The sequence below is a fragment of the Lampetra planeri genome, chromosome 27, assembly GCF_965212315.1.
Source record: "Lampetra planeri chromosome 27, kcLamPlan1.2.h2, whole genome shotgun sequence".
Classification (NCBI taxonomy): Eukaryota; Metazoa; Chordata; class Hyperoartia; order Petromyzontiformes; family Petromyzontidae; genus Lampetra; species Lampetra planeri.
In genome coordinates this window covers 4,219,419-4,239,058 of record NC_136133.1, presented here as the reverse complement: position 1 = coordinate 4,239,058, position 19,640 = coordinate 4,219,419, and the positions used below count along the sequence as shown (strand labels likewise).

Here is a 19,640-nt window from a genome sequence, read left to right as displayed (position 1 = left end):
GAGGTGGCTCAATCCTAATTGGAAATTTACTTGCAAATCCCATCCCTAACCCCACGCACGTATGTGGCCTCTGGTTTGCGGTGGCTCTCTTCCGCTACATTTCCTACCACCTCAGCAGTCCGCCTGCTGTTGTTTCACCTGTCGAAGACGATGGGTTGTGTTACTATCGAAACGTGATTTATTAGATATTTGTCTACCTACGTGATTTTACCGAAAGAACCAAAGAGTATGAATTCCTGCAGTCACCAAAGCCTCAAATCAATACGTACACCGCTCAAGACAACGCATTTGCACGTAACAGCGGTCATGCAGTTGCCACGTGCTCTTCCAGTACAGCATTGTTGAGATACGTATCCTCCCTCCTCTCCCATTTCTCCCGTTATTTTGTACTTCAAAAGGTGGCAACCGCAGCACCTCTACTCGCCCCCCTCAAGACCACTCCCAATGTCACCACCGCCGGACGTTCCAACTCTCCTTCCTCCTCGCAACCAAACGACAGACGCCAACCGCTCGGTCACCACCACCATCGCCGCCGCCGCCTCAATGTTGCCGTCCGAGCGACTGGTGGCCCTCTCCGTCATGACCACACTCATCGCGTGCACCATCGCGGGAAACCTCCTGGTCGTGGCGTTCATCGCCTACTTCAGGCACCTGCAGACCCGCACCAACGCGTTCGCCCTGTCGCTGGCCCTCGCCGACTTCCTCGTGGGCCTCCTCATCATGCCCTACAGCACCATGCGCAGTGTCGACAGCTGCTGGCCCTACGGCGGCGTCTTCTGCAGGGTGCACACGTGGCTCGACTTCTCCCTCACCACCTCGTCCGTCGTCCACCTCTGCTGCATCTCGTACGACCGCTACGTGGCGGTGGCCGACCCGCTGCACTACCCCCAGCGGGTCACGCGGCGCGTCGTGGCCCTCCTCCTGCTCTGCTGCTGGCTCAGCGTGCCCGTCTACTCGTGGCCCATCATGAGCGGCTGGTACAGCGTCGGCGTGCCGGACGGCCCCGGCGCCTTCGCGGGCTGCCGGGAAGTTTGCCCCGTGTCGGTGAGCGCGACCTTCGGTCTGGCCAACATGCTGTGCGCCTACGCGGCGCCGATGCTCCTCATGTCGCTCACCTACGCCAAGATCTACCGGCTCGCGAGGGCCCAGGCGCGCAAGATCGACGCCGCCACGGCGGGCCTCAGGCGGCGGGGCCCAGCCGACAGGGCCGATGGGGCCGACGGCGACGGCCGGCGGTGGAAGGCGGCTATGAGGCGTGAGCACAACGCCACCAAGACGCTGGGCGTCATCGCGGGTGTCTTCGTCCTCTGCTGGGTGCCTTACTTCGTCCTCTCAGCCACCGACTCGCTGCTGGACGACGCGACGAGACGCGCCGCGGCCGACATCTCCAACTGGCTCACGTACGTCAACTCGACGCTCAACCCGGTGCTCATCGTCGCCCTCAACCGCTCGTTCCGCAACGCGTTCAGGGCCACGGTGGCCTGCAGGGTGTTCGCGCCGGGCTTCCGCGCCACTGACCTCTTCAACTACGACGACTCGGAATGCTGACGGCCGTTTCCACCCCCCCCCCACCCGTAATTCTTTGTTGTCTCCCGATAAATTTGGGTAACAACAACGACGACGGCGAAAGTTGTCTCTCTGCCCTCGCTCGCTTGCTGCACGTCAGTCGATCGGACACATTCGCTCACGTCTTTTGTTATTTTCATTTGGCGGTTAACCCCGAGAGACAGAAACAGGACCGCGGTGCGGTTCTTCATGAACTGTTGCTGATGGGGGGGGGGGGGGGGTGTGTTGTCATTTGCGCGATGCACGAGGTAGGCCTCGGCAAGGTAAGATAATTTACCCTTTTTTCCGGGTAAAAGGGTAAAGGTGTCGACATGACAAGGGGTAAGGTAAAGGGTAGGGTAAAGGTAGCGCGAAGTATTACCCGGTAAATACCTTGTTCACCGCTCGCTAAAAGCTCCGTGGCGCAGTCCGTGGCCTCCATTTAAAATTGGAATCATCGAGAGTATTCTATATAAATAAAGCGCTCTACCTCGCATTTACCTATTATAGACCTTGTTCATGTGTAGTACCCCAGTAATTACCCTGTAATCGGGTCATTTGTATGGGGTAAGGGTAAAATGTAAGCTAAAGGTAGGCTCGTTGCTTTTGACCTTTTATCTTACCTTGCTAACGGGTAAAAGGTAAGGGTAGAGTGATTGTATTGCGGTAAGGTAAAAGGTAGGGTAAAGGTAGGCTCGTTGCTTTTGACCTTTGACCTTACCTTGCCGAGGCCTAGCACGAGGCCTAGCTGTTTGTTTGTACACGCGTCCGTGTGCTGTTTTAAACTCGCCCTTGTTCTATTTTGACTTAAAACTTTCGTGACCGCAGGAGTAAAAAATATTCTTTGGTTCTTTCGGCAAACTCACGTAGACAGAAAATAATAAAATAAAAGTAAATTAATAAAAAAACTAAAACTCGCCTAATGACGACCGCTTGTGTTGCGATCGAAACGTCGTGAGTTTTTGGTTTTTATTCATTTACTTTCATTTTTCGATTTAAAGCTTTCGTGACTGCAGGGATTCATCTTCTTGGTTCTTTCGGTAAAGTCACGTAGAAGGGAAATAATAAAATAATACAAATAAAACATAATAAAAGAATAAAATAAAATAAAAATTATTATGTTTTATTTTGATTATTTTATTATTTCCCTTCTACGTGACTTTACGGAAAGAACCAAGAAGATTCCTTTCATTTTATTATTTTCTGTCTACGTGAGTTTACCGGAAGAATAAAACAACATCACACTTGTTCTGTCTCCGCACTGCACTCTTAAAGCCTTTGCAGAACACCCAAAGGTTCCCAGCCTTTGCAGAACCCTCCGACGACTGTCAACATTCGACACATTTACGTTGACCACGGTGGAGACTGGCAGCGGTCCATTGACCACAACCTCGCCTGGTATACAGGAGGTCCGTGGGTTCGATCCCGAACCCTGGCGCCTGCTGCTGTATATTTGGAGTTTGCGTGTCTCTCTCTCTCTTTCCCCGAGGTCGCGTGGATTTTTCTCCGGGTCCTCCGGTTTCTCCACCACATTAAGGATCAACATCACGCGTTTATAGTATTTGGCTGCTATAGGTTTCCACGTGATGAAGCCACTTCGTTGAGCTATCGTTTGTGGCCAGGTCGCTTCTGAAAAAGATCTATACAGCTCAGTGGGCCTTGCCTGGTAAAATAAATCAAATGTTTAGTTAATAGTGTGGTTTACAAGTTGAGAACCATTGCCCTTGAGTCAAGAGGATGCTACCTTGGTGTGTGATGGTTAACACAATGCACTTGCAATCCACAGGTCGCCTATCCAGTTAGTTATATTTCCCGGCGCGGCAATTGAAACAATGAAGAACGTTTCTTAAAACCCTCCTCGCCCTCTGTCCACCCAGCGGCACCAATCAGAATCAGAAATCTCTATTTAGCCTGAAAGAATCCGATGAGGTGTGAAGCTCTTTTTTAAAGACATCCTGAGGGTCGGGTCAGAGAGTAACAACAACAAAAACAACATCAACAAAAACAACAACAAAAAACCAAGAGGAGTACAATGTATAGGAATGCTAAACAAGTCACTAAATTTCGATTTGAAGCTTTCGTGACTGCAGAGATTCATCTTCTTGGTTCTTTCGGTAAAGTCACGTAGAATGGAAACAATAAAAAAAAAATATTATATTATTTTATTATATTATATTATTATATTATTTTATTACGTAATATTATTTTTTTATTTTACTATGTTTTATTTCATTATTTTTATTGTTTCCATTCTACGTGACTTTACCGAAAGAACCAAGAAGAAGTCACTAAATCCAATGAATATGGGCAGTTTTCTTGCTGTGGTTGTCTCGCCTGATGACGATTGCTTGTGTTGCGATCGAAACGTCGTGATATATTATTATTTTTACCTACGTGACTTTACCGAAAGAACCAAAGAGTATGGATTCCTGCAGTCACGAAAGCTTCAAATCAAGATCGAATATGAATAAGTCACTAAAATAGACTTTTTTTTAATCTTTCAACGCGCACGTATCCTGCATCATCATCATCCTCAGTTTGTTGAACTTTTGGGCGCAAACTGAAACAGAATATGGGGGACCTTGCCTCGCACACAAACGTCCGCAGGCCAAGCCGTGGGAACGTCCCAGGACCGCTTCCTGGCACTGCTACGGACAATCAAACAGTTCATTGCTCGGATATCAAACGGATGTAACACATTTCGATTTAAAGCTGCATTTCCCATAAATATGCTAAATTCCTGTTGATATGCAAATTCCTTTGTCAAGGCGCTCTTCCTCCCCTAATCCAGCTTAAATATACGCTGCCAAGCTTGGTGGTGTTAATTCAGACGCTGTCTTTCCGACAGACCTGTTCTTCACCCGAGGACGGCTGCTTGCGTTGTGGCCGAAACGTCGTGAGAATTGTATTTTATTATGTTTTATTTTATTATTTTATTATTTCCCTTCTACGTGACTTTCGATGTGGCGAAGTTCAAATAACTGAGAATGATGATGATGCAGGATACGTGTGCGTTGAAATATTTTTCTAAAAGTCTATTTAGTGACTTATTCATATTCGATCTTGATTTGAAGCTTTCGTGACTGCAGGAATCCATACTCTTTGGTTCTTCCAACAGTGGCTGATGATGATTCCATGCATGGACGCGTCGATGAACACAGAATCCTCAAGCTTGCGTTGAGGACCGATGTTTTTTTCTGTCGTAGATGATACGATAAGTTGTATTGATCCTTGCAGCCACTAGTGGCCGCTACAATCACCACAATGTTTCAAATGAATCGCATCTTGAATCGAATCACCCCACCGTGAATTGCACCGAATTGCCTGGGGAACTCAGAGTTGCATGTTTTATCTGCTGTACATAATGTGTAATATTTACAAAAAATATACTTATATGAATCTATCATATTACAATACCAAACAGCTTTAAATGATATATGCTTTGTCAAAAGAGTTGTGAACATTCTTGCAATAAAATATTTTAATTCCCTGTTGCAGGAGTCCCGATTGTACATCGCTGTGATTGACAGCCCATGAGCCCACTATATTTACCGTATTCTCAGCAGTATAGGGTGCACTCTTTTCCCCCGAATATTAAAGAAATCGTTAGGGGTGCGTCTTATAATCCTGAAAATACATTGTCTTTGAGACGAAGATGCATTGTAATTTACATCATGGGACCTCCTTCGCCAGTACCCATAATATCAGAATAGGTTTTCCCCTTTTTGCTGGCAACAAAACAGGCGTTGAGATTTACACCATTGGAACCTCATTTGCCAGTAAAAATATGATAATTGTTTTTTTACTCTTCTATCTGGCAACAAAACTGACACCTTTTTTACAGAGAGTCATGTTTACATTGATCACAATACCTGCAGTCATAATGCAAACAAAAAACATAACTCTGATAATGTGCACTGTCCTTGAAGTTGATTGGTACGTGCGCCTTTTGGCGTCATCTGGTCCAACCCATGTGAGACTCTAAGGAAAGCTGTCTCGGGTGTGGACCAATCAACTTCAAGGACAGTGCACATTATCAGAGTTATGTTTTTTGTTTGCATTATGACTGCAGGTATTGTGGTCTATGTAAACATGACTCCTTGTAAAAAAAAAGGTGTCAGTTTTGTTGCCAGATAGAAGGGAAAAAAACAATTATCAGGCGTTGAGATGTTAAAACACCAAACTGAAACATTTTACAAGGAATCATGTCCGCATTAACCACAATGCTTGTGGTCAGAATGCAAACAAATATTGAAACTGATTGGTCCACACCAGAGACAGCTTTCTTTTGAGCCTCGTCTCAAACGGTGTTAGACCAGAGGAGATGTAGATGCTCACCCCGAGCTCTCATTACTCTGATAGTTAATTGTCCTTGTGCTATACACCTTTTGGCGTCCTCTGGTCTAACACCGTTTTGAGACGAGGCTCCAAAGAAAGCTGTCTCTGGTGTGGACCAATCAGTTTCAAAGACAATGCATATATTATCAGAGTATTTTTTTTTCTGACCACAAGTATTGTGGTTAATGCAGACATGATTCCTTGTAAAATGTTTCAGTTTGGTGTTTTAACATCTTAACACCTGTTTTGTTGCCAGAAAAGAGGAGAAAACCTCTTCTCATTGTCATCTAGTTGTTCAGTTACAGGCCACACATACAGTTATAACCCCGGGTGTTGTGGGTTAATTTACATTACAGATTCACCAATTGTGTTGCTCACTCTGCCACCTTGCTGTGTTTTAGCCACCCCGCGCTCCACTCGTTGTTGTGAGCGTCGCTCCTCCGCCCTCCGTTGTTGCTGGAGGGCGACTGCCTCGATCTGCCCAGTAGCAGCGTCCTTCACGAGGCTCCTCCACAAAGGCCGATCTTGATACCTCTGGTACCGGTCGTTAATAGGTCCACTCAGGTCAAAGTTCACCTGCACCACAGCAGCCAATCTCCCTCTTCAGCCCGATTCTTTGCCCGTTAAGCCCCCTCCATCCGGTCAAACAGAAGCTGCTTGGGCATGCGGTGGCTGGACGTGTGGGCTACGTGATCCAGCCAACGCAGACTCACCTGTCAGAGGAGCCCACCGATTGGACTGTGTCTATATCTGATCCATGAGCTTCGCAATTCAGCTTGGTTCAGCCCAAGATGGGTCAAAATGGGTCATATGCAGGTCAAATGACAATTCTGCAGGTGTTTATTGTAAAAAGCAGTGAATCTCAGTGGATGAATAAGCACGCAAGAAGTGATTCACATCATCTTTAGTGAAGATTTACAACGATTTCACGGGTAAACAATCTCAAACATGTGACACAAAATACAAACACAACTCCTTAAATGAAACAGGTGATTGATTGCATTACATTCATTATTTAGGTGATTAATATTTTCATATGTAGCGTCCATTTTCTAAATTCTACTTTGTTGCGTTCGAGTACGTTATTACTGTCGGTAGATGGCAGGGCAGCATCTTGGGTTGCCCACACATTCGATACACGCGCGGGTCTTCTTCAGACACTCACGTTTCCTCTCACACGTGAACAACTCGCTCGTTAAGGAACTGGCCAAACATCCCGTGGCAGGAACCTCCTGAAAGAGAGTCTTGAGTAGAGTTGCCACCTCCGGAGGTACAGCGAAAAACAGCCGTGGCATATAATAGCAAGAAAACATATGATAATTGTTTTTTTACCCTTCCATCTGGCAACAAAACTGCCACCTTTTTTACAAGGCGCATGTGCGCCTTTTGGCGTCATCTGGTCCAACCCATGTGAGACGAGGCTCTAAGGAAAGCTGTCTCGGGTGTGGACCAATCAACTTCAAGGACAGTGCATACATTATCAGAGTTATGTTTTTTGTTTGCATTATGACTGCAGGTATTGTGGTCAATGCAAACATGACTCCTTGTAAAAAAAGGTGTCAGTTTTGTTGCCAGATGGAAGGGTAAAAAACCAATTATCATATTTTTTTACTGGCAAATGAGGTTTCAATGGAAGAAAAAATATGTCGCCAATGCCCCGGAGCGAACTCCTGCAAAAGTGTATTGTCACGGGTGGTACATTGTTATGATGATTATTGTCACACAAATTACAAAAAAAACGTGGCTTTGTAATGCTCCGGGAAGACTTACAGATTTCCCAGGACAACAACAGCTACTGCTGCTGCCTCCTCATCATGAGGACGATCCTGGGAAAACCAGGACAGGTGGCAACCCGATAGTCTTGAGACTGACTGAGGACTTTCCTTGGGTAAAATTGGCCCTTATTACTTAAATTATGATACCAACACTTGCCCTATACAATCGTTCAGTATGTCTCTCATTTGTATACTGTATACCTCTGCATTCAATAAATATATGTGCATGTGTACGTCTCAAAGCTGCGGGCTGGTTAAAAATAAACATTAAATACACATTTTTTTTTATTTAAAGCTTTCGTGACTGCAGAGATTCATATTCTTGGTTATTTCGGCAAAGTCACGTAGAAGGGAAAAAAGTGGCGTTTTTTCTTAACGCCACTTATTTCAAATTTTCTTGCTGTGGATTTCACACCTGATGATGATTGATTGTGTTGCAGTCGAAACGTCGTGAGAATTGTATTGTTTTATCTTTTTATTATTTTATTATTTCCCTTCTACGTGACTTTACCGAAAGAACCAATAATATTAAATACACATATTATGTATTTCCCCCCTTACAGTATTCAGTGATTAACACGTAGGCGTTTTGGGTAAGATCGCGTAAATATAAATGTGTCGTTAAACCCGGCACCATCAGATGATGCTAGTTACAATTACTGCCGAAACGTCGTACTCGAAATGTAAACGTTGTGGGTTTACTCTCCAACGCATCTGTGTTGCTGTGCTAGCAACGAATTGGCACGTTCTGTTTTCCGCGACAAACCTTTCCAATAAGGCTTCGTCGGGTGGTGGCGGGTTTCACGACGCATTTACATTTACGCGAGCCAACCCGACAAATCTCCATTGTGGACAATATTCAGTGTCCTCCATTCTGGACGGTGGACAATGCGAAATCCCGCTCGGCCAACGTGAAGACCTTCAGGCGCAATATTCTGTGGAAGGCGGTTCTGAAGGGGCGATTGAAGCAGGCGTAGAGGATGGGGTTGAACGCCGAGCTGATGTAGCCGATCCACAGCGTGACCTGGTACACGTCCGACGCGTAGGCAACAAACTCGAAGACGATGACCGTCACGTTGTAGGGCAGCCAGGACAGCAGGAAGAAAAAGATGATGACTCCCAACGTCTTGGTGGCGTTGTGCTCCCTACGCATGGCCCTCCACTTGTGCAAGGTGTCCGTGCACGCCGCTTCCTCCTGCCCCCTGCGCCTTGACCCCTCCGAGTTGACCTTCTGCGCTTGCCTCCTGGCGATGGAGTAGATCCGGCCGTACACCAGGACGATGACGGCGAGCGAAATGAAATAGGGCGAGATGCCGATCACCGCCTGGATGCCGATGTAGACGGAGAACACGCAGTCGTCGGGGCAGCGCACCCGTTGGATGAGCCCCCCCGACACGACTTTGCTCAGCAAGCTCACGAGGCTGGGCGACGAGAAGAGCGCCGATCCGAGCCAACACAGCAGCAGCATCGCCGCCATCGTCTTCCTGGTGACCCTGGCGCGATAGCGCAGCGGGTCGCTGATGGCGACGTAGCGCTCGAAGGCGATGCAGGTGATGTGGAAGATGGACGAGTTGGTGAACATGTAGTCGAGGAAGTGGTGCGCGTTGCAGAAGGCGCCGGCGCAGAACCAGCAGCGGTAGGCGGTCTTCATGACGGCGAAGGGCATGATGACCAGGCCCACGAGGAAGTCGGAGAGAGCCAGGGAGAGAGCGAGCGTCGTCGGGAAGGTCTGCAGCTGCTTGAAGAACGCGATGGAGCAGATGATGAGAAGGTTGCCCAGCACCGTGGCCACGATGAAGGAGGACAGGAGAAGCACCACGGCGCACAGATTCGTCGGCGTCAGGCTGGGACCCGTGCAGTTGTATCCGTGGTAGAGCTGCGCGCAGCGATTGCCGGTGTTGTTGTACATGTCACGGTCAAGTTTGCCACGAGGTTATCAAGAGCGGACGGGGGTGCCTTTAAAAAAAAAAATAGATTTGTTGAGAAGTATTTCATCGGCGTGGAAATTCAATTGAAATGCCTTCGCTTGCTGTCGTGTGCCGCGACTCGCATGGCGCGTTGGGCGATGTTGCGCCGGTCGCCCCACGAGAATGAGAGAGCTGTTCAACACCCGAGCATCATCCGAGTTTCCTAGTTCAAATGAACGTCGCCTTTTTGTGTTGTCCTTCGAGATGGCCTGGAGAGCGGAGGAACGCACGTCCGAGATTTACGATATTTTGAAAGCAACATCGTTTTCTACGCCGTATGCGCCATCAGCATTATTGCACCGTCTGTCTGTGTGTCTCCGTGTCTGTATTTTGTCTCTCTCTCTCTCCAATTTAGCTCTAACTGATGACGACTGCTCGTGTTGCAATCGAAACGGCGTATTCTATAATTTAAGTTATTTTCTTTCTACGTGACTTTACCGAAAGAACCAAAGAGTAATGCTGTGATAACATCACTGAACATTTTTCGCCAGAATCAAAGTATGAAAAAATAAGAAAAGGTTTACCCTTTCTGGCAATAAACATGTATTACGATATTATTGGTTCTTTCGGAAAGTCACGTAGAAGGGAAACAATAAAATAAAAAATAACGTGACTTTACCGAAATTACCAAGAATATGAATCCCTGCAGTCACGAAAGCTTTAAATCAGGTATTATGATGTTCAAACTGACCAAATAGACACCTTTTGCCAGGAAGGCTGCCTCTGGTGTAGGCAAAAAAATCAGTTTAAAAGACAATTAAGATATCAGATGATGTTCGCATGTTGACCACAAGTACTCTGTGTGGTTAATGCAGACTTGATTCCTTGCAAAAGGTTTCTATTTGGTGTTTGAACATCTTAATTGCCAGAAAGTGTGAAAACCTATTCTTATTTTTCATGCTACGATAACGTATGCACTGCCCGTGAAATGTATTGGCCTTTACCAGAGACAACCTCTTTTTTTAAATCCTTTATATTAAGTTCACTTGCTTGCTTGCTTGCGCGCTTACGACCGTGCAAATCTTTCGGTCGTTTTTTAACCCACTTCCCGTGATCCAATCGAGCTGACATTTTGCACACAGACTCGTTGTGTGTGACAATTTATTTTCGTGAAAAAAATGTTTACAAAATTTTACACTTTTTAGGAAAAAAAATATATATTTAATTACCAATTGCTTAATGGTGGCAGGCAATCATCTGACCCATAGGTGGCAGCCATCTCAAGCCAGAGGACGACAGGACTCTAGCCGCCACGCATATAAAGGATTTATAGTGAAAAACTTTGTTTTTACGGGTAAATTTTTTTAGCGTCGTCTCACCAGTGATAGAGACCAAAGGCCGCACAAAGGCGCCCAGTACAAGAGCAATGCTCGGGATGGGTAGGTAACTCTAGATTTGAAGCTTTCGTGACTGCAAGGATTCATACTCTTAGTTTTTTCGGTAATGTCACGTAGGTAAAAAAATTAAATTAAAATTAATAAAAATAAAATAATACGTGACTTTACCGAAAAAACTAATAGGATGTGTAGGTAACTGTCTATCTACGGCAGCGGCCCACAACCTTTTTGGCACCAGGGACCCGTTTCGTGTAAGACAGATTTTTTCACGGACCGCGGTAGGGGGGGGGTTCATCATTGGGTATTTCCCCTTTTCAAAGAAGCTCTCAAGCGACGTTTGTGTTTTTTACTCATTTTGGCTACTAGGGGTTAGCAGCTTGTGAGCTTACCAACACTGTGGCTGAGACGAGTGCGCAGTGCGGGAAAGAGGCGCGGACGGAAGTGGTAAATAAAATAACACTGTCTTCTTGGTTCTTTCGGTAAAGTCACGTAGAAGGGAAATAATAAAATAATAAAAATAAAACATAATAAAATAATTCTCATCATTGGGTCTTATTATGTCTTATTATGTTTCATTTTTATTATTTTATTATTTCCCTTCTACGTGACTTTACCGAAAGAACCAAGAAGATGAATCCCTGCAGTCACGAAAGCTTTAAATCGAAAAATAAAATAACACTGGTCAATAACAACAAAACATTTTTTTCTGGCCTGGATTTTGCAGCTGTTCTAGAATAATTTCAGGGTGCTGATTCCAAATCTGATCTCAGATTTTCTCTATCACATCTCATTTTATGCTATCGGCATACCCCATTTTCATTGATTTTACCCGAAATTAACTCTTTCACTTATGATTGCAAGTTGTTGCGAGTCAGTGACTGCTTTAGTGTTAAAATATGGTGCTGTATTTTTAGGATAGTGTGTTTATAATATCATTTTATGTAGATATTCACATTTATTTAATACTTTTCTTCTGCAGTTTTTATTGAAAATGCAATATTTGATATCTCAAAAACCTGATGTGATGGACAAAAACTAATGCCAGATTTGGAATCGGCACCCCAAAATTACCTTAAAACCGTTGGAACACCTTATGCCAGAAAAAGTGTGTTGACCAGTGTTAGAAAACAATGGGGGCGGGCCAAGCGCGGACTCACCGCTCTCACCTCCTGCTGTTGTGCGGCCCGGTTCCTAACAGACCACGGGACCGGTACCGGTGGGTTGGGTACCCCTGGCCTATGCGACCCTTTTGGCAAGATCAAGATAATTAATGATAATGCCTTTCTTTTAAAAAAGATCATTTAATACAGAACGCATTTTTATCATTCGAAAAGGGTAAAAGCTTTTTTAATCATTCAATATCAGGATGTATAAGACACTAGATACGATCTGCTACTGACAACCCAATGAGTTGCGTGGACTGAATGGGTTTACTCTCCAACACATCGGTGTGCTGAACGAATTGGCATGTTTTGTTTACGCTACAAACCTTACTAATTGGCCGTGTCGGGTGGTGGCGGGTTTAACGGCGCATTTATATTAAAACGATTTCATGCAAACACCTCTATTATTGATGATATTCGTCACGAAAGCCAACCACGTGTTAAATTGAACGGGCTCTCTTTAAAGACCGAAATCATTGTTCAAGTCCAACTCTCTAAACCATACAACATAATAATACTTTAATTTAATATAGCGGTCATTAATCCTAATAGCATCCCACAACGCTGTACATTAATTATATATATGCAAGGACCATATCCCATTATCCAGCCACTACCAACCAAATAACAAACCCCTACGACTACCAAACAAAATAATTAATGAATAAACTAATCAAGGAATGGCACCAAAAAATTGCACTAACAACAACAAAAACAGTTATAACGTTTAACAAAATAATAAACAACCAATTAGTTATTATTATTTTACAACCAACCCAATGACTTCGATGTTTGGCTTTGTCACTCGCATTAGGAATCGCAGGTGCATATAATTAATTAATCTATAATATGAATTGTAAACTACTGAAAAGCATTCATAATTGCGCACAGTTTTGACGGGGCGTTGCCTCCCCCCGCCCCGCAAACTCCACCCATAGGGTTGTCTGTCCATACTTCACCACCCAGGTCCCATTGGTATATCACTCTTTGCCCCTTGATGATGGCGTGACCAGAATTCGAACTCAGGCAGTGCGCTGGCTCGTCACAACTCCCTATCAGTGCCGGATGAAGCTAGTGTGGGGCCTGTAGCATGATCTTATAAAGGGGCCCTAAATACAAAAAACACATATATTAAAACACACATTTTTTACTTGCATAGTAAAGTAATTGTATTTCTTTCATGTGCTATACAGCCAGATAATACGACAAATCGCTTACCTTAAACACCCAGTATTTCATAAAAGTTCAAGGCAGTCTAGTACTATAGTAATAGAGCAAGTGCAGAATCACTGAACCGGTATTGATAGCTTGAAAGCATTCAGCGCGGGGCCCTTGAAAGTGCGGGGCCCGTAGCTACTACACGTGCAGCTACTACACGTGTAGTAGCTACTACACGTGCAGCTACTACACGTGTAGTAGCTACTACACATGCAGCTGCTACACGTGCAGCTGCTACACGTGCAGCAGCTACACGTGTAGTAGCTACACGTGCAGCTACTACACGTGCAGCTACTACACGTGCAGCTACTACACGTGCAGCTACTACACGTGCAGCTGCTACACATGCAGCTACTACACATGCACCTACTACACATGCAGCTACTACACATGCAGCTACTACACATGCAGCTACTACACATGTACCTACTACACATGTGCCTACTACACATGTACCTACTACACATGCACCTACTACACATGTACCTACTACACATGTAGCTTCTACACATGTAGCTACTACACATGTAGCTACTTTTGCCACTAGGATCATCCGGCACTGCTCCCTATCAATCGGCGCATCAATTACATTTCATTCCTCGGTGGAACGGGTACCCTAAAGGTGTTAATTTACACTCAGCTCTCCATGGATTCGGCAATATTAAAACACATCACGCGAATAGACCGTGTTCCCGCAGGCGGGGAAACCCTTGGGATGACGTCTCGTTGGAAAGGCGGTGACGGGGTGGACAGATGACAGCAGTTCAGTGCATTTCAGAACTAACGCAGGGAGAGAGGGATAGTGGTGGTGGTGGAGTGGTGGCAGTGGTGGTGGAGGAGTGGTGGCGCAGTGGTTTCGCGAACTTCGCCATGAACCCCTAGGTTCCTAGCCGTGGTCACATAACACCCACGATCAGCGGGGTGTGGGGAGGCCCATCAATCCAGCAGTGGATTGACAAAAGGGCTGTGGGTGTGAGTGTCCATTTCCCGTAACGTTGTTAAACATGTATACCTTCAACTGCTGTGATATCTGTTTGCATGTTGTGACAATCTGTGTTTGCATTGTATTGTGCTCTCTACAATAATAAGTATTACGTAATAAACCATTGATCGGAGCCCACATCCTTTCACCTGTTTGACCTGAGCAGTGTGGTGAAGTATGGTCAAACAACAGCCATGACCGACAGAATTCTGGGATACCTTAATCCAGCAGTAAATTGGCACAGGGGCTGGATGTAGATAATGATTAGTATTATTACGTGATAATAATATTACGTAATAATTATTATTATGATTTGAAGTTTTCGTGACTGCAGGAATCCATACTCTTTGGTTCTTTCGGTAAAGTCACGTAGGTAGAAAATTAAATAAATCACGACGTTTCGGGCGCAATACAAGCGTCCATCATCTGGTGGCAAAGCTGTCAATCCAATGGGAATGCTTTCCCACCTGATGGTGGACGCTTGTGTTGCGCCCGAAACGTCGTGATTTTATTATTGTTATTGATGTAAAGGGTGAAGCCTATAATTTTGTATATAACAAAAACTCGGCTACAGATAGACATTCAACAAGAAACAGCCATACGTTGACCGTCGTGCTAATGTGCAAATAGGATATAGAGTACTCTGTGGGTCTTTCGGTAAAGTCACGTAGATAAAAAATTATTTAAAAAATCACGACGTTTCGATCGCAACACAATCAATCGTCTTCAGGTGAACAAATACAGAAGGCGGACTGCTGAGGCAGGAATAAATGTAGCGAGAGAACTACTGCAGCCAGAGGTTTTATAGGTTTTATATATGTTTGAGATGGGTACAACCCATGGGTAAGTGGGTGGGGCTAGAGATGGAATTTTCAGTAAATGTATAGTGTTGTGACCACGATTGTGTGCGTAAAGCATTTTTTAAAATTTTGTATCCAAGTGTAGTGACTGTTTTTTAGTAACTGTACTGCAAGTGAAAGTCGTCCTACACAATAACCCTCCTCTCCTCTCTCTCGTCTCCCTCACACCAGCCACGATCAAATTCAATTAATACATTTGATTAGTTTATATTAAATTTAAATAATAAAAATATAAAAATACTTTTCTATTAATCATTTTTATATGAATATAGTATTTTTGGGTTGTGGAACGAATCATCTGAGTTTCCGTTATTTCTTATGGCGAAATTGTGCTTTGGATTACGAACCCGCTTCCGGAACGAATTATGCTCGCAATCCAAGGTTTTACTGTAAATGTAAGATCGCAGAGCTGGGAATACCTCGGCTATTGTGTTGCTAGAGATTAGCATGTCAATCTGTTAATGTAACCCCACGGCTACGGTGCTGAAGAAGCCATTGTATTGCTCGAGACGACTCCCGCAGCAGCGGCAGTGTTAATGAGAGACATTCAGCCTATTAAACAACGTGCGTGTTTACGCCACTTACCGCAGTAAACACGCACATTGAAGACTTAGTGCCTGTAATTAACAAAAAATGCCGCGAGATTGTGCAGACTACATCGCTAGAGAAGGGGGCGATTCCTCGGGTCGAGGCTAATATTGGAGTGGCAGCCAAAGGTGGGGAACGCGTCCGAGTGGACGTTCCCCGCGGAGATGGAACGATGAGATCACCCCGTGCGCGGAAGCAAGACGGATTGTTGGCGTCACGGGATCGTGAAGGGGAAGCCTTCAGCCAGCAGTAGATAGACCATGGCTGGTTATGATGACGACGATGATGGTGGTGATACGAGTTTTTCCAGTCCACCAAGTTAGAGACTCACACATACCGTCACGTGATGGAATCTTCTCCTAAGTGCGATTCATACACAATATAATATTCACGTAAATAAACATCTAAAAGTCTCACCACAATAATAAGTAAGAAATTCCCTGTGCGTCTCTCTGTGGATCTGTTTCATTCTCTCCATTACCCTAGTATTGTTTTTGTTGTTGTATTTACGTCTGATTCTCTCTCTGAGTTTGCGTCTCTTGTTTTCCGTCTTTCTCGTGTTTCTGTCTCTGTGACAGCCTCCTTGACTCTGCGCGTGTCTCTCTGTCTCTCTCCATGTCGCCGTGTCTGTCTATCTATCTGTCTGTCTCTGTGTGTACCTTCATGCGTGTCTCACTCTGTCTTCCTCTTTCTCTCTGTGTCTTTCTCACTGTCGCTGTGTCAGACTTTTTCTCGTGTTGGCCATGAGCGGGAATCGAACTTGGGTCGCCGGGTGCGTAGTGCAGCGCGCTACTTGTTGCACAACCGCTCCCCATAACCACCACCACCACCAACCACACACACTCACCAACCACTCTCCCATTCATTCATTTATTCACTCACTCACTCACCCACTCACCACACTGGAGATAACAGCGTACCCACCCCCACTCACTCACACAATTACTCAAGAACCCGCGTTTATATTTCGATTTAAAGCTTTCGCGACTGCAGGGATTCATCTTCTTGGTTCTTTCGGTAAAGTCACGTAGAAGGGAAATAATAAAATAATAAAAATAAAACATAATAAAACAATTCTCACGACGTTTCGGCCACAACGCACGGCTGTTGTTGTATTTAGGACGGCTGCTTGCGTTGTGGCCGAAACGTCGAGAGAATTATTTATTATGTTTTATTTTATTTATTATTTCCCTTCTACGTGACTTTACCGAAAGAACCAAGAAGATACACTATTTATATTTTACCAAGTAAGGCCCTCTGAGCTATGTAACTTTTTCAGAAGCGACCTGGCCACAAATGATTGCTCAATGAAGTGGCTTATCATGATCTGGAAATGCATAGCAGCGAAATACTCGAAACGCATGTTAACACTACATGTGGAGAGAAAACCAGAGAACCTGGAGAAAAATCCACGCGACCACAGACACACACACAAACTCCAAATATACAGCAGGCGTCTCGATCGGGATCGAACCCACGACCTCCTCCATACCAGGCGAGGGAGTTAACGTCTCGCTACTCACTCACTCACCCACTCATTCATTCACTCACTCATCCACCCACTCACCCACTCATTCACCCACCCACTCACTCACTCACCCACCCACTCACTCACTCACTCACCCACTCACCCACCCACTCACCTAGCCACTCACCCACCCACCCACTCACACACTCTCATTCACCCCCTCACTCACCCACTCACCCACCCACCCACTCACCCACTCACCCACCCACCCACTCAACCACTCACCCACCCACCCACTCACCCACCCACTCACTCACCCACCCACCCACCCACCCACTCACTCACTCACTCACCCACTCACCCACCCACTCACCTAGCCACTCACCCACCCACCCACTCACACACTCTCATTCACCCCCTCACTCACCCACTCACTCACCCACCCACCCACTCACCCACTCACCCACCCACCCACTCAACCACTCACCCACCCACTCACCCACCCACTCACCCACCCACTCACCCACCCACTCACTCACCCACCCACCCACCCACTCACTCACTCACTCACCAACTCACCCACCCACTCACTCAATCACTCACCCACTCACTCACTCACCCACTCACCCACCCACCCACTCACCCACTCACTCACCCACCCACTCACTCACTCACCCACCCACTCACTAACTCACCCACCCACCCATCCACCCACTCACCCACTCACTCACTTACTCACTCACTCACTCACCCACTCACTCACCCACCCACCCACTCACTCACCCACCCACCCACTCACCTACCCACCCACTCACTCACCCACTCACCCACTCACCCACTCACTCACCCACTCACTCACTCACCCACCCACTCACCCACCCACCCACTCACCCACCCACTCACCCACTCACTCACTCACCCACTCACCCACCCACTCACCCACTCACCCACTCACCCACCCACTCACCTACCCACTCACTCACCCACCCACCCACTCACCACACCGCTCTTTCTGCATGATCGCCTCCACTGTGGAATCCCCTCCCAATCGCCGCGTCCTTGACACTCGGTTCCGATCGTCAATAACCTCGCTCAGTTCACGGGGACGTTCAGAGTCCTGCTCGTTACTGGCCGCTTGGCCTTTGGGTAGGGGTCCTCAACGAACGTGATAACAAACAAACAAAAAAATTGCTTAAATGGATATTTCACTCGTACATCGTTACCCTATTTCAAGCTAAAATGTGCGTGGTTAACTATTTAGGAGTCATAACCTCCACAATGCGTTAGCGAGCAGCACATTCTCTCAACCTGTTGGATATCTCACCTGTGGCTCGTGCAACGAAAACCAAATACATCTTCTTGGTTCATCTTCTTGGTTCTTTCGGTAAAGTTACGTAGAATGGAAATAATAAAATAATAAAAATAAATACATAATAAAATAATTCTCACGACGTTTCGGCCACAACGCAAGCAGCCGTCCTCAGGTGAAGAACAGGCCTGTCGATAAGACAGTCTGAATGGCTACTTGCGTTGTAGCCGAAACGTCGTGAGAATTATTTTATTATGTTTTATTTTTATTTTATTATTTCCCTTCTACGTGACTTTACCGAAAGAACCAAGAAGATGAATCCCTGCAGTCACGAAAGCTTTAAATCGAAACCAAATATATCGTCATTACAATAATAATAACCATACAAATGTCTAAACTGTAATACCAGGAGGTTGCATACTCTCTCAGAGAAAGAGATCATGATGATGATGATTATTATTCAGAGGCGAGGAGAGTTGACCAGCGTGGTGAAGTATGGCTACAGTGAAATGAACCCCCTCTCGCTCACGACGGCGTACGAGATGACTTCATCTAGCAGTGGAGTGAGAGCGACGTAGCGTGAACTCTACGGCGTAGGTTGATCGGCAGGTTATCCGACGTTTCGCGCCACTCCTGCAGGAACTCCATTCGCTTTGGACAGCCTCGACGAAGCACGCGGCACAATCCGTGAACGCGTCAGAGCGCTGTAAAACTAACATTCATATATGTTAAATGTTTATATATGAAATTAAAAAATAAGACGAAACATATTTGGTCACTCACCGTAAATTATCCAACGGCTTCTAATTTTGGCGTGAGTTTTTCTTTTTTTACCTCAGAGTTCAACGAAACTTCGGTGCGTCTCATCTGATGAAGAACATCAAATTACTCTGAGGCAATGGCTTCGTCTCACCGAAGTTTATACTCGCAAGCAAATCCCCAGTATTGCCCCTAGGGCTAACGGATTGGAAGTCTCTGTTGGCCGTGCCAATTACAGGTGCTAAACTCACACCTCATACCCTGGAGGTGTTTTGCTGTGAATTTGTTAAAATACACAGCGGCTTATTTTTTTTTTCCACTCGTGATGATT

At 45.6% G+C, this 19,640-nt stretch overlaps 2 pseudogenes; one reads left to right on the top strand and one right to left on the bottom strand.

Moving 5' to 3' along the window:
- The first annotated feature begins 444 nt into the window (after positions 1-444).
- LOC144727894 (trace amine-associated receptor 365 pseudogene) lies at positions 445-1,548 on the top strand (annotated as a pseudogene).
- A 6,857-nt stretch (positions 1,549-8,405) lies between these two features.
- On the bottom strand, positions 8,406-9,567 carry LOC144727852 (trace amine-associated receptor 365 pseudogene; annotated as a pseudogene).
- Positions 9,568-19,640: the final 10,073 nt, after the last annotated feature.